This window comes from Monodon monoceros, unplaced genomic scaffold (genome assembly GCF_005190385.1).
Source record: "Monodon monoceros isolate NGI ecotype Baffin Bay Population unplaced genomic scaffold, NGI_Narwhal_1 Super_Scaffold_6, whole genome shotgun sequence".
Lineage (NCBI taxonomy): Eukaryota > Metazoa > Chordata > Mammalia > Artiodactyla > Monodontidae > Monodon > Monodon monoceros.
Window position 1 is genome coordinate 75,379,730 of NW_021703783.1, and position 15,089 is coordinate 75,394,818.

Below are 15,089 nucleotides of genomic sequence, written 5' to 3' on the forward strand. Positions count from 1 at the left end.
AAGAGAACAGAGTATCTCAAGGTTGGGAGGTGTGAAAGTACCTGGTGTAGATTTTTCAGGGACTTGAGTGTGGAGTGTCGCTATATAAAGTGGTTTGATGAGGCTGGAATGAAGAAGTAGTGGAAGATAGGGCTCTTTTACCAAAAGGGAGTGCTTGGATTTGAGGAGGTCAGTAGGGAAGGCAAGCACCTGAGTTCTGGAAAAGAGAGAAGAAATAATTGAATAATGGCTTGGACAGATACTTCTAAGGTAAAATCGAGGAAACAGTTACAAGATTGAATGTGGGAGATGAAGAAGAGACAAAAATCTATGTTGCTTAGATTGCTAGAGAGAGGAAAGTGGGTGGATACTTTTTTACCCTATTCTTAGATATCTGAGTATAATAGTAATACATGCTCAAAGAACATTTCATTGTAGAAAACAAGCCACAAAATTAAAATCACTTATTTTCCTACCACCCACAAATGGCCACTATTAACATTATAGTATGTGTTCTTACAGACTTTTTTTCTATTCAAATGTATGTTTGATATTTTTTAAACACAAAAAATATACCACATAGAATTTTATATGTATTTTTCAGTGAGTCTTTTCCTATTCATTACTCTTTGAAAACAATAACATAATATCCAATCATGTATGTGTATCATAATATAACTATTTTCCCATTCTTGGTTATATTGTTTCAAAATACAGTTGTAATCAGCACTGACATAAGTCCATCTTTTACTGCATCTCTGATTTTTCCTTATAGTAATTTCTAGAAGGGAAACTAGTGGGTCAAAGGATATGAACATTTTTTAAGACTTATGCAGAAAGGTTATACCTATTCAAGTTTCCATTAGGAGTATTTTCACCAAATCCTCAGCAACAACCTTTTTAGTTTCCTTTAATCTTTGTTAATTTTATAGGAAAAATAGCATTCTGTTGTTCTAATTTACATTTTGTGCATTTACTGGAAACATTTTTATTTCTTTCTTGAGCATTTTTTTGTATTTTTTGCTCATTTTACTATTGGATGTTAGCTTCTTACGACTTGCATACGTTTTACTTTGTTTGTTTGTTTGTTTTTTGATGTGAACCCGGTGTAAAGTCTTTATTGAATTTGTTGCAATATTGCTTCTGTTTTATGTTTTGGTTTTCTGGCTGTGAGGCATGTGGGATCTTAGCTCCCTGACCAGGGATCAAACCTGCACCCCCTGCATTGGAAGGTGAAGTCTCAACCACTGGACTGCCAGGGAAGTCCCTTGCATACGTTTTTCATGTTACTTAACCGTACCATACTTCTAGAAATTTTTTTTAGTTTGTAGTTTAATTTATTTGCTTTTTGTCACATACATTAATTTTTATTGCAGCATGATATTCGTAAGAAAAGTGCACAAATCATAAATGTGCAGATTGATGAATTTTCACATGTTGAGTACATCCATGTAACCAGTACCCATGTTAAGAAACTGAACGTTAACCAGCACACCAGAAACTCCCTTTTACTCCCTTTCAGTCACTTCTCCCCACCCCAAAGATAACCACAATTCAGACTTGTAATAACTAACTTAGATTCCTTTTGTCTATTTTTATAGTTTACACACTGGGCAATTCCATTTGTATATGCTCTTTTTGCTCTGACTTTTTGCTCTCTGGTTTTGTTTGTTAGATTCATCCATATGGTCATGTGAGCATTTTTTATTTCTCTGTAGTATTCCATGTGAATGCATGACCATTTTTAAATCCACTCTACTATTAATGGTCTTCGGGTGATTTCCAGTTTGAGACTATTATGAACAGTGCTAGTATGAACCTTTTAGTATATATGTCTTATTGAACGTATTTCTGTTGAGTATATACTTAGACGTGGAACTGCTAAGCCATAGGAAATATATACATTCACCTGTGTATATATTGCCAAACACTATTCCAAAGTGGTTGTACCAATTTATATTCCTACCAGCAGTACAGGAGAGGTCCAGTTGCTCTACAGCCTCACCAACACTTGCTAATTTCAGTTTCTCTTTTTACCATTCTGGTAGGTGTGTACTGGTATCTCCTCTTGGCTTTAATTTGCATTTCTCTGATAAGGAAAGGGGGAGTCTTTTTATATGTTTAAGGACCAGTTTTGTATCCACTTTAGTGAAGCCAATTCAAGTTTGTTGCATATTTTCCTTTCGGATTATCTCTTCTTGTTACTGATTTGAAGGAGTTCTTTACATATACTGGATATAAGTCCTTTGTTGGATCTGTGTACCTCAAATATCTCAGGAGGTGTGTGGCACTCTCTTAATAGTGTCTTTCAATGAACAGAAGCTCTTAACTTTATCATAATCCAAGTAAACCTTTTTCTTTTATGGTTAGTGCGTTTAAAGAAGTATTTGCCTGCTCTAAGGTGACAAAGATTATTTTCTCTAAAAGCTTTATTTTACCTTTTGCTTCTAGATCTGCTATCTGTCTGGAACTGATTTTTGTATGGTATCAAGTAAAGGTCAACATATGTTTTTTTCCCACATGGATGTCTAGTTAACCTGGCATTTTCTTTTTTTTTTTTCTTTTTTTTTTAAGAAGGAATTTCCATCTTCAGGAAACAACTTTATTTATTTATTTATAAATTTATTTATTTTTGGCTGTGTTGGGTCTTCATTGCCGCGCGCCAGCTTTCTGTAGTTGTGGCAAGCGGGTGCTACTCTTCATTGCGGTGCGCGGGCTTCTCACTGTGGTGGCTTCTCTTGCTGTGGAGCACGGGCTCGGGGCACGCGGGCTTCAGTAGCTGTGGCACGTGGGCTCAGTAGTTGTGGCTCGCGGGCTCTAGAGCACAGGCTCAGTAGTTGTGGCACATGGGCTTCGTTGCTCTGAGGCATGTGGGATCTTCCCACACCAGGGCTTGAACCTGTGTCCCCTGCATTGGCAGGCAGATTCTTAACCACTGCGCCACCAGGGAAGTCCTAGCCTGGCATTTTCTGAACAGACCATCCTTTCCTCGCTGAACTACAATGTTGCCTTTGTCATAAATCAGGATACCTTGTATGTGTGGCCTTATTTTTGGGTATTCTCTTTTCCATTGGTTAATTTGATCATTCTTGTGCCTATACCACATTATTTTAATTACTTTTTAACTTTATAATACATACTAGTGTCTGATAGAATAAAACCAGCGAGCTTTATTTTCCTTCAAGATTGCTTTGGCTATTTTTAGCCCTTTGTATTTCTGAATGAATTTTAGCATCAGCCTATCATTTTCACTTTAGAAAAAGGAAACTACCAAGATTTGATTGGAATTGCTTTGAATCTATGGATTAATTTGTAGAGACCTGACATCTTTACAGTATTGAATATTCCAATAGCATTTTTATTGCTTGCCTCCTAAATGAGTCAAGCAGCTTCCCATCACTTTCTGTGCTCTAGGACTGATTTTACAAACTGGGAATACAGGGGAGGAAAAACAATTTTCCCTCTACCTTTCGAGTTCTTGGCTGAGACCCCTGTCATAAAAGATAGATTAACAAAAGAAAAACAAAAGTTTATTAACATTGTTAGGAAACAAAATTCAACTGGAGTAAATTTAAAAGATCTTACTGGCTTTCTTCAACGATTCATGAATTAGGCAGCGTCCCATCCAGCAGACAGAAAGGATCTTCTTCCCAGGATCTGTAAAAGATGAAAGACTTGTAGGCAGAAGGGAGTGGGACAAGGAAGTTAGGCCAGCAAAGAGTGGATTGGTCAATCCCAATCTCCCAATTCATCCCACCACCACCACCCACCCCTGCCACTTTCCCCCCTTGGTGTTCATACATTTGTTCTTTGCATCTGTGTCTCTGTTTCTGCCCTGCAAACCGGTTCATCTGTACCAATTTTCTAGGTTCCACATATATGCATTAATATACGATATTTTTCTCTTTCTGACTTACTTCACTCTGTATGACAGTCTCTAGATTCATCCATGTCTCTACAAATGACCCAATGTCGTTCCTTTTTATGGCTGGGATTGACATATATACACTAATATGTATAAAATAGATAACTAATAAGAACCTGCTATATAAAAAAATAAATTTAAAAAAAAGAGTGGATTGTTTGTGCCAAGGTCACGTTCTTTTAGGGGATGGCACGGGTCTGTCAGTCAGATTACCTCACTAATGTTGATTGGGTAGTTCCTGACTGACTGGCTTAAGATTCTATTTCTGTTACCGAACGCAGGTTCCTGTGACTGACGCACAGTAAGGCCAAACAAACCGAAACGTCGAAGTTTGGAGCAGAGAAAGGTTTGTTGCAGGGCCATGCAAGGAGAACAGGTGGCTCGTGCCCCCAAAAAACCCCTAACTCCTTGAAGCGTTTCAGCAAAGCATTTTTAAAGGTCAGGGGAGGGGAGGGGCATCCCAGGGTATGTGCTGGCATCTCAGTTCATGCACAATTCTCTGATTGGTTGATCTTGAGGTAACAGGGCAGTTAACATTATCAATCCTTAGGTACCAGTAGGTCTGGGGGCTACAGGCTCATGATCATCAAGTAGCTAATTTCTTCCATGTGGTGGTGGTTTTAGCATCTGAAAAGTTCAGGAAATATGCATGAAATACTGTTATCTTGGCACTAAGAGGAGCTACAGCAGAAGATATGGGGGAGGGGCTCTGTCCTGGGAAGGCTCCACAGGTCCTGTTCAGTTACATTTCTTGGAGAGGCCAAAAGTGTAATTAAGTCTTGATTTGGTAAGGTGGATCTTAGTATAAGTGACTCCATTTGGGGCCTGTTGTCCTATTTTTAACAACACGTATACTGCATATATACATGGGAGATACTGTTTAAAAAAACAAAACAAAACAGAGCTAGACAGTAGTTAAAGCAGTTAAAACATATTTTATTCAGGACATACAATAGGGGGAAAGAGACCTCAGTATAGAACTGGGTTCTATTGCAAATACAACATGGATAAATGGGAATTTAATTACTAAGAGGAAACACGGGGTCAGGAGGGGTTTTGGCTAAACCAATATAACGGGATTCTTGGTGAAGACAAGCTAGGGTAGTCAGACATTACCTCTGTTACCTCAGACACCAAGGTTTGCAGCAGAGAAAGTTTATTCACAAAGCAGCCAAGGGAGGAGAACAAGTCTGAAATCCACCCTCCCAAAGGTGGGATATTTATGGGGTAAAGGAGCAGGGTGGTCTTAGGTGTGAGGAAAGGTGATTGGAGGTAGGGGAAAAGTGAGGTAGTCGGTGTTCTGTGCAGATATATCTTGGTTACATGCTTCTTCCAGGGATGCATGTTAAAAAATGGAGGTGCTTAGCATGATTTGGGGGTGGAGGTTTTGGCCCTCTGACAACAAAAGAGCATTCATCCAACACCTGTGCAGGCCCAGTGTTAGGGCCCGTGGTCCCAACCAGTCTTAGCTCGAAATGAACAAGAGCTGACTCTAAGTTCCGGAAGAACATCTTAAGTCTCTGCCCCCATTACCATAGCAACCCATACATCCGAGGTGTTATCTGTGGGGTGGTTAAGGTGTCTTGTGGTGTATTACCTAGGCTATGTGAAGCTTGGAGGGTATGCAGTTAAGGAGAGGGGAAAAAACTAAAGCAAGCTGATCAGTGAAGGCAGTTTATAAGCAGAGAGGTTTTAACAAGCTGTTCCCTTATCTGTTGTTCTGTAAGACAAGCTCAAGAATCTCTATTAGTCACCAGCTTCTGTTAACCCTATGGGGCATGATTACACCTAGGGGAATGGTAGAAGATGAGGAACCCAATATTGAGGGTGATCAGTTGTGGCGGATGGGAGACGCTTGCTAAACTGACATACCAGGGTTCTTGTTAAAACTAGATTTTGCAAGGAAGTGCACAGGTAGGCCTAGGAGAAATTTCAGGAGCCTGACTAAAGTTTGATTAAGAATCTTTGTCGATACCCAGGGGAATCTAACACTTGATGGCTTGGAATTCAGGCTCAGATAGCATCTATATGGGGGGGAGGGGCTGTAGACCTCTTAGGGAAGAGTAAATGTTTACTTAGGAAAGATAAATGGACCCTTAGAAGAGCAGATGGGAGATACGACAAAATTTGTCTGGGTGTAGCCTCCTCTCCTGTGATGACTCAATCTTCTCTAGTTGATGAAACTCCCAGGGAAGGGATTTATGATAATTGAGTTCCTTTTGGAAGATCTGTCTTTAGGCAGAATAAGGGGGAGAGTTCAGAGAAAGTTTTCCCCTTCATTTGCTGTTTTTCAAGTGCCTACAGCTCAAAATAATCAATATGCCCAATGACATAATTTTGGGGGGGCATATTCTGCTACCTTTCAGGAATGATCTATTCCTTGAGGGCATAGCTAAAATTGGCCCTTAAACTGTCTAGGCCAGCAGTCCCCAACCTTTTTGGCACCAGGGATCGGTTTCGTGGAAGACAGTTTTTCCACAGACCGGGCGGCAGGGGAGGGTGGGGGGAGTGGGGGTGGGGTGGGGAATGAAGTGTGGGGATGGTGCGGGTGGTAATGCGAGTGATGGGGAGCGGCAGATGAAGCTTCTCTCACTCGCCTGCTGTGCAGCCCGGCTCCTAACAGGCCACGGACCGGTACTGGTCTGTGGCTCTGGGGGTTGGGGACCCCTGGTCTAGGCCTTTACTGGGGATATGGGGAATGGATGATGTCCATTGGTTCCTTTTCTTTTATGGTTATTGCTTAGTTCCAGTTTTCTATTTGGGGGGATATTTTGATAGTCTTTTTTTATTCTGAAAGGGAGTGTAATACAGTTGTCAAAGGAACAGACTCTGGAGTTGGACAGCATAGGAAATCCTAGCTCCAGTACATAATAGTGTGATTTTGAGCAGTTTACTTCTCTGTGTGTCAGTTTTCTCAATATTAAGTAGAAATGACAGTATCAATCTCATAGAGCAGCTGTATTAAATGACTTAATGTAAGTGACCTAATTAGGTCTTATTACTTATGTTATTCATGCCCTCTCTCTTTTTTTTTTTTTTTTTTTTTTTGCGGTATGCGGGCCTCTCACTGCTGTGGCCTCTCCCGTTGCGGAGCACAGGCTCCGGGCGCGCAGGCTCAGCGGCCATGGCTCACAGGCCCAGCTGCTCCGCGGCATGTGGGATCTTCCCGGACCGGGGCACGAACCTGTGTCCCCTGCATCGGCAGGCGGACTCTCAACCACTGCGCCACCAGGGAAGCCCCATGCCCTCTCTTTTTATGTTGCATAGATTTGCTGCAGTATTGACTTACCGGATATATTTTTTAAAGAATCAGTTATTGGTTTTGTTTGATGGACGCAATTAAATTTGTTAGTGTTTTCTTCTTTTTTTTAATTTTTAACTTTTATCTATTTTCTCTCTTCTACTTTGTGTTTATTTTGCTGTTTTTTTTCCCTCTAGCTTCTTTTTTTTTTTTTTGCAGTACACGGGCCTCTCACTGTTGTGGCCTCTCCCGTTGCGGAGCACAGGCTCCTGGACGCGCAGGCTCAGTGGCTATGGCTCACGGGCCCAGCCGCTCCACAGCATGTGGGATCTTCCCAGACCGGGGTACGAACCCGTGTCCCCTGCATTGGCAGGCACACTTTCAACCACTGCGCCACCAGGGAAGCCCTCTAGCTTCTTGAGTTAAAGACTTAAGTACTAAAAATAATTTGTAAGGTTATAAATTTCCCTATGAGTGCTGCATTGGCTGTATTTCATGAGTTTTGAAATGTGGTTTGTCTCACAATTTTGTAATTTCCTTTGTGATTTGTTCTTAATAGGTGATTTAATAGGGGTATGGGCAAGGGATTGATGTTATTGTTAGTGATGATTTTTCTTCATGTGCTCCTCCAGACCCGTAGTTCTACCCTGACCATTATGGAACACATCACCTGTATTTCCGTGTCCTATGGATTCCATTTAGGTTCAGCCAATGAGAAAGATCTCTTAAATCAGAGGTATCTTAATTTGTTCAGGCTGCTATAACAAAATGCCATAGGCTGGGTGGCTTATAAACAACAAAAATTTATTTCTCACAGTTCTGGAGGCTGGGAAACCTAAGATTCAGAGTGCTAGCATGGTTGAGTTCTGATGAGAACCCACTTCCTGGTTCATAAATGACTGTCTTTTCCCTGTGTCTTCATATGGCAGAGGGGGTGAGGGAACTCTCTGGGATCTCTTTTATAAGGGTACTGATTCTATTCTTGAGGGGTCCAACCACATGACCTAAGCACCTCTCAAAGCCCTCAGCTCCAAATACTGATAACATTGGGGATTAAGTTTCAACCTATGAATTTTGGGAGGACGCAAACATATAGTAAGAGGGTAGAAGAGAAAGCACTGGAGAGATATTTATATTCCTAGTTCCCTCCCAGCAGGGCTACCATTTGGTAGTGATTGTGTTCCTGTACCTAAAGGCGCAAGTCTTCTTGGGGGACTCCTTTAACTTCATCTCTTTTTTTTTTTTTCTTTTTTTTTTTTTTTCGGTACGCGGGCCTCTCACTGTTGTGGCCTCTCCCGTTGCGGAGCACAGGCTCTGGACGCGCAGGCTCAGCGGCCATGGCTCATGGGCCCAGCCGCTCCACGGCACATGGGATCTTCCCGGACCAGGGCACGAATCCGTGTTCCCTGCATCGGCAGGCTTACTCTCAACCACTGCGCCACCAAGGAAGCCCTAACTTCATCTCTTACAGGGCTTCAGTGACACTGCTTCTTTCCTTTGACCTTTAGGCCTGTGGAAGATAATAACTTACGGCTGTTGCTAGTCCCTGGGTGCTTCACTATCCCCTATTGGTTGCCTCAACCCTTCTTACGCCTTGGTAAATAAATGGCCATTTCATTAAACTCTTTTCAGTTATCCCTTTTGAGTGTGCCATCTGTTTCTTGTAAAGTCTTCCTTCAAGAAGACTTCCTTGGTTAACTTATTTTGTAGCCTCTATTCTATTCTCTAGGATTAACTCTTATCCATTGTCATCCACGACCTTTGGTTTTGCCCTCTGAGAACTTATTCTTCATCTCTTAGCACTCCATTGCCTCATATGAAATGGGTTTTAAAGTATACCTTTCTTGGGGACTGCATACCTTTCACAGCCTGATTCCTGCTGGTGTAGGTTGTGGACCGAAGAGTTGCTTTAAAGGTTGAATATGAGTTTTTGCAGGGTATTGGTTTCTTTAGCAGTGTAGTAGATTTCCAGTCTGTTTGCTTGTAGGCAGTTTCATATACAAGTAACCACAGTTAAAGAGCACATTTAAACCAAGCTCTTAAATCCGAAGTCTGTAGATTGTATACTGGTTCTGTTTTGGACTTTTTCAACTTCATGGCATCATCTGCAATAAGAGGCTTGGGTGGAAAGGTATCACCCTTAATTAGATCTTAGCAGTTGGACTGGTTCCCATTATTCTGAGGGAGGGTCTTCGGAAAGGCTTCAGGCCGCCATCTTATTTCCTGCCTTTTGGCTTTTCCAGCCATGAGAACACTGCTCCCCGCCTCCCCCCATTACCATTTTCAGTTAGCTGGAATCTCAGGCCACAGGCAGAGACACCCTTCTTTTGCAGAGCTGAAAGCTTGTTAGGCACATGGTTTGTCTTTCAAGGTACAAATATTACAGTGGCAGTAGTTTTTTAAAATGTTTTGCCATTTGGCTGGAATGGGTCATTAGCTTTTTAACCTGCAATATGTTTCCTTGCCATCTACCATTTGACCTCTACTAAGCCTGTGTAGTGTATTTCAGGTTAACCGTCCACTGTCTCTTCCACAACTGCCTCTGCCTTACTGGTAAGCTGGAGAATACATATTGAAATACTGCTTTAGAAACATTTTGCATCCACAGCTTTGTTTACCAGCAAAAAAAAAAAAAAAAGGTCAGCAAGAAGTGAATCTCTGCTTCCTTCCAAATTGGGAACCCTCATTTATATCTAGAACCCTAGTTGCAAGATAATTTGGAAAATATCACATTTAGCCTTTCCATCCCTTTAATACAGGAGTCATACTAGGAAGGAATGTAGTATAGACGGTGAACAAACCAGCCCACCATATCCATCATAGGACCTAACCTCCCTTCTCCTAAGAAAATTTAACTGGGATATTTTTATTTTTTAATTTTTTTTAACATCTATATTGGAGTATAATTACAATGTTGTGTTAGTTTCTGCTGTATAACAAAGTGAATCAGCTATACATATACATATATCCCTTTATCTCCTCCCTCTTGCGTCCCCCTTCCACCCTCCCTATCCCACCCCTCTAGGTGGTCACAAAACACTGAGCTGATCTCCCTGTGCTATGCAGCTGCTTCCCACAAGCTATCTATTTTATGTTTGGTAGTGTATATATGTCAGTGCTACTCTTCACTTCATCCCAGCTTCCCCTTCCCCCTCCCCGTGTCCTCAAGTCCATTCTCTACATCTGCATCTTTATTCCTATCTTGCCCCTACGTTCATGAACCATTTTTCTTTTTAGATTCCATATATATATGTTAGCATATGGTATTTGTTTTTCTCTTTCTGACTTACTTCACTCTGTATGACAGACTCTAGGTCCATCCACCCCACTAAAAATAACTCAATTTCATTTCGTTTTATGGCTGAGGAATATTCCATTGTATATATGTGCCACAGCTTCTTTATCCATTCATCTGTTGATGGACACTTAGGTTGCTTCCATGTTCTGGCTATTGTAAATAGAGCTGCAATGAACACCGTGGTACATGACTCATCTTGAATTATAGTTTTCTCAGGGTATATGTCCAGTAGTGGGATTGCTGGGTCGTATGGTAGTTCTATTTTTAGTTTTTTAAGGAATCTTCATACTGTTCTCCATAGTGGCTGTATCAATTTACATTCCCACCAACAGTGCAAGAGGCTTCCCTTTTCTCCACACCCTCTCCAGCATTTATTGTTTGTAGATTTTTTGATGATGGCCATTCTGACCTGTGTGAGGTGATACCTCATTGTAGTTCTGATTTGCATTTCTCTAATGATTAGTGATGTTGAGCATCCTTTCATGTGTTTGTTGGCAATCTGTATATCTTCTTTGGAGAAAAGTCTATCTAGGTCTTCTGCCCATTTTTGGAGTGGGTTGTTTGTTTTTTTTGATATTGAGCTGCATGAGCTGCTTGTATATTTTGGAGATTAATCTTTTGTCAGTTGCTTTGTTTGCAAATATTTTCTCCCATCCTGAGAGTTGTCTTTTCGTCTTGTTTATGGTTTCCTTTGCTGTGTAAAAGCTTTTAAGTTTCATTAGGTCCCATTTGTTTATTTTTGTTTTTATTTCCATTTCTCTAGGAGGTGGGTCAAAAAGGATCTTGCTGTGATTTATGTCATGGAGTGTTCTGCCTATGTTTTCCTCTAAGAGTTTTATAGTGTCTGGCCTTACATTTAGGTCTTTAATCCATTTTGAGTTTATTATTGTGTATGGTGTTAGGAAGTGTTCTAATTTCATTCTTTTACATGTAGCTGTCCAGTTTTCCCAGCACCACTTAATTGAAGAGGCTGTCTTTTCTCCAACCTTTGTATACTCTTGCCTCCTTTATCAAAGGTAAGGTGACCATATGTGCATGGGTTTATCTCTGGGCTTTCTATCCTGTTCCATTGTTCTATATTCTGGTTTTGTGCCAGTACCATACTATCTTGATTACTGTAGCTTTGTAGTGTAGTATGAAGTCAGGGAGCCTGATTCCTCCGGCTCCGTTTTTCTTTCTCAAGATTGCTTTGGCTATTTGGGGTCTTTTGTGTTTCCATACAAATTGTGAATTTTTTTGTTCTAGTTCTGTGAAAAATTCCAGTGGTAGTTTGATAGGGATTGCACTGAATCTGTAGATTGCTTTGGGTAGTATAGTCATTTTCACAATGTTGATTCTTCCAATCCAAGAACATGGTATATCTCTCCATCTGTTTGTATCATCTTTAATTTCTTTCATCAGGGTCTTATAGTTTTCTGCATACAGCTCTTTTGTCTCCTTAGGTAGGTTTATTCCTAGGTATTTTATTCTTTTTGTTGCAATGGTAAATGGGAGTGTTTCCTTAATTTGTCTTTCAGATTTTTCATCATTAGTGTATAGGAATGCAAGAGATTTCTGTGCATTAATTTTGTATCCTGCTACTTTACCAAATTAATTGATTAGCTCTGGTAGTTTTCTGGTAGCATCTTTAGGATTCTCTATGTATAGTATCATGTCATCTGCAAACAGTGACAGTTTTACGTCTTCTTTTCTGATTTGGATTCCTTTTATTTCTTTTTCTTCTCTGCTTGCTGTGGCTAAAATTTCCAAAACTATGTTGAATAATAGTGGTGAGAGTGGGCAGCCTTGTCTTGTTCCTGATCTTAGAGGAAATGGTTTCAGTTTTACACCGTTGAGAACAATGTTGGCTGTGAGTTTGTCATATATGGCCTTTATTATGTTAAGGTAGGTTCTCTCTTTGCCTACTTTCTGTAGAGTTTTTATCATAAATGGGTGTTGAATTTTGTTGAAAGCTTTTCCTGCATCTGTTGAGATGATCATATGGTTTTTATTCTTCAATTTGTTAATATGGTGTATCACATTGATTGATTTGCGTATGTTGAAGAATCCTTGCATTCCTGGGATAAACCCCACTTGATCATGGTGTGTGATCCTTTTAATGTGCTGTTGGATTCTGTTCGCTAGTATTTTGTTGAGGATTTTTGCATCTATGTTCATCAGTGATATTGGCCTGTGGTTTTCTTTCTTTGTGACATCTTTGGTTTTGGTATCAGTGTGATGGTGGCCTTGTAGAATGAGTTTGGGAGTGTTCCTCCCTCTGCTATATTTTGGAAGAGTTTGAGAAGGATAGGTGTTAGCTGTTCTCTAAATGTTTGATAGAATTCTCTTGTGAAGCCCTCTGGTCCTGTGCTTTTGTTTGTTGGAAGATTTTTTAATCACAGTTTCAATTTCAGTGCTTGTGATTGGTCTGTTTATATTTTCTATTTCTACCTGGTTCCATCTCGGAAGGTTGTACTTTTCTAAGAATTTGTCCATTTCTTCCAGGTTGTCTCTTTTATTGGCATATAGTTGCTTTTAGTAATGTCTCACAATCCTTTGTATTTCTACAGTGTCAGCTGTTACTTTTCCTTTTTCATTTCTATTTCTGTTGATTTGAGTCTTGTCCCTTTTTTTCTTGATGAGTCTGGCTAATGGTTTATCAATTTTGTTTATCAAGGAACCAGGTTTTAGTTTTATTGATTTTTGCTCTTGTTTCCTTCATTTCTTTTTCATTTATTTCTGATCAGATCTTTATGATTTCTTTCCTTCTGCTAACTTTGGGGTTTTCTTGTTCTTCTTTCTCTAATTGCTTTAGGTGTAAGGTTAGGTTTTTTTTTTTGAGATGTTTCTTGAGGTAGGATTGTATTGCTGTAAACTTCCCTCTTAGAACTGCTTTTGCTGCATCCCATAGGTTTTGGGTCATCGTGTTTCCATTGTCATTTCTTTCTAGGTATTTTTTGATTTCCTCTTTGATTTCTTCAGTGATCTCTTGGTTATTTAGTAGTGTATTGTTTAGCTTCCATGTGTTTGTATTTTTTACAGTTTTTTTTTCCTGTAATTGATATCTAGTCTCATAGCATTGTGGTCGGAAAAGATACTTGATACGATTTCAATTTTCTTAAATTTACCAAGGCTTGATTTGTGACCCAAGATATGGCCTATCCTGGAGAATGTTCCATGAGCACTTGAGAAGAAAGTGTATTCTCTTGTGTTTGGATGGAATGTCCTATAAATATCAATTAAGTCCATCTTGTTTAATGTGTCATTTAAAGCTTGTGTTTCCTTATTTATTTTCATTTTGGATGATCTGTCCATTGGTGAAAATGGAGTGTTAAAATCCCCTTCTATTATTGTGTTACTGTCGATTTCTTCTTTTATGGCTGTTAGCACTTGCCTTATGTATTGAGTTGCTCCTATGTTGGGTGCCTAAATATTTACAATTGTTACATCTTCTTCTTGGATTGATCCCTTGATCATTATGTAGTGTCCTTCCTTGTCTCTTGTAACATTCTTTATTTTAAAGTCTATTTTGTCTGATGTGAGAATTACTACTCCAGCTTTCTTTTGATTTCCATTTGCATGGATATCTTTTTCCATCCCCTCACTTTCAGTCTGTATGTGTCCCTAGGTCTGAAGTGGGTCTCCTGTAGACAGCATATGTCCAGGTCTTGTTTTTGTATCCATTCAGCCAGTCTGTGTCTTTTGGTTGGAGCATTTAATCCATTTACATTTAAGGTAATTATCGATAGGTATGTTCCTATTACCATTTTCTTAATTGTTTTGGGTTTGTTTTTGTAGGTCTTTTCCTTTTCTTGTGTTTCCTGCCTAGGGAAGTTCCTTTAGCATTTGTTGTAAAGCTGATTTGGTGGTGCTGAATTCTCTTACCTTTTGATTGTTTGTAAAGGTTTTAATTTCTCCATCGAATCTGAATGAGATCCTTGCTGGGTTGAGCAATCTTGGTTGTAGGTTTTTCCCTTTCATCACTTTAAATATGTCTTGCCAGTCCCTTCTGGCTTGCAGACTTTCTGCTGAAAGATCTGCTGTTAACCTTATGGGGATTCCCTTGCATGTTATTTGCTGCTTTTCCCTTGCTGCTTTTAATATTTTTTCTTTGTATTTAATTATTGATAGTTTGATTAATGTGTGTCTCGTTGTGTTTCTCTTTGGGTTTATCCTGTATGGGACTCTGCGCTTCCTGGACTTGATTGACTATTTCCTGTCCCGTGTTAGGGAAGTTTTCGACTATAATCTCTTAAAATATTTTCTCAGACCCTTTCTTTTCTTCTTCTGGGACCCCTGTAATTCGAATGCTGGTGCATTTAGTGTTGTCCCAGAGGTCTCTGAGACTGTCCTCAATTCTTTTCATTCTTTTTTCCTTATTCTGCTCCCTGGCAGTTATTTCCACCATTGTATCTTCCAGCTCACTTATCCGTTCTTTTGCCTCAGTTATTCTGCTATTGATTCCTTCTAGAGTATTTTTAATTTCAGTAATTGTGTTGTTCATCACCATTTGTTTGCTCTTTAGTTATTCTAGACCCTTGTTAATTCTTGTGTTTTCTCCATTCTGTTTCTGAGATTTTGGATCATCTTCATTATCATTTCTCTGGATTCTTTGTCAGGTAGGTTGCCTATTTCATCTTCATTTATTTGGTCTTGTAGGTTTTTAC

The 15,089-nt window shown here is 39.7% G+C and overlaps 1 protein-coding gene across 12 annotated transcripts in view; it reads left to right on the plus strand.

Annotated features, from left to right (window-relative positions):
* VEZT (vezatin, adherens junctions transmembrane protein) overlaps positions 1 to 15,089 on the plus strand; it is an 86,499-nt gene that overhangs the window by 1,116 nt on the left and 70,294 nt on the right. The window lies entirely within an intron of this gene.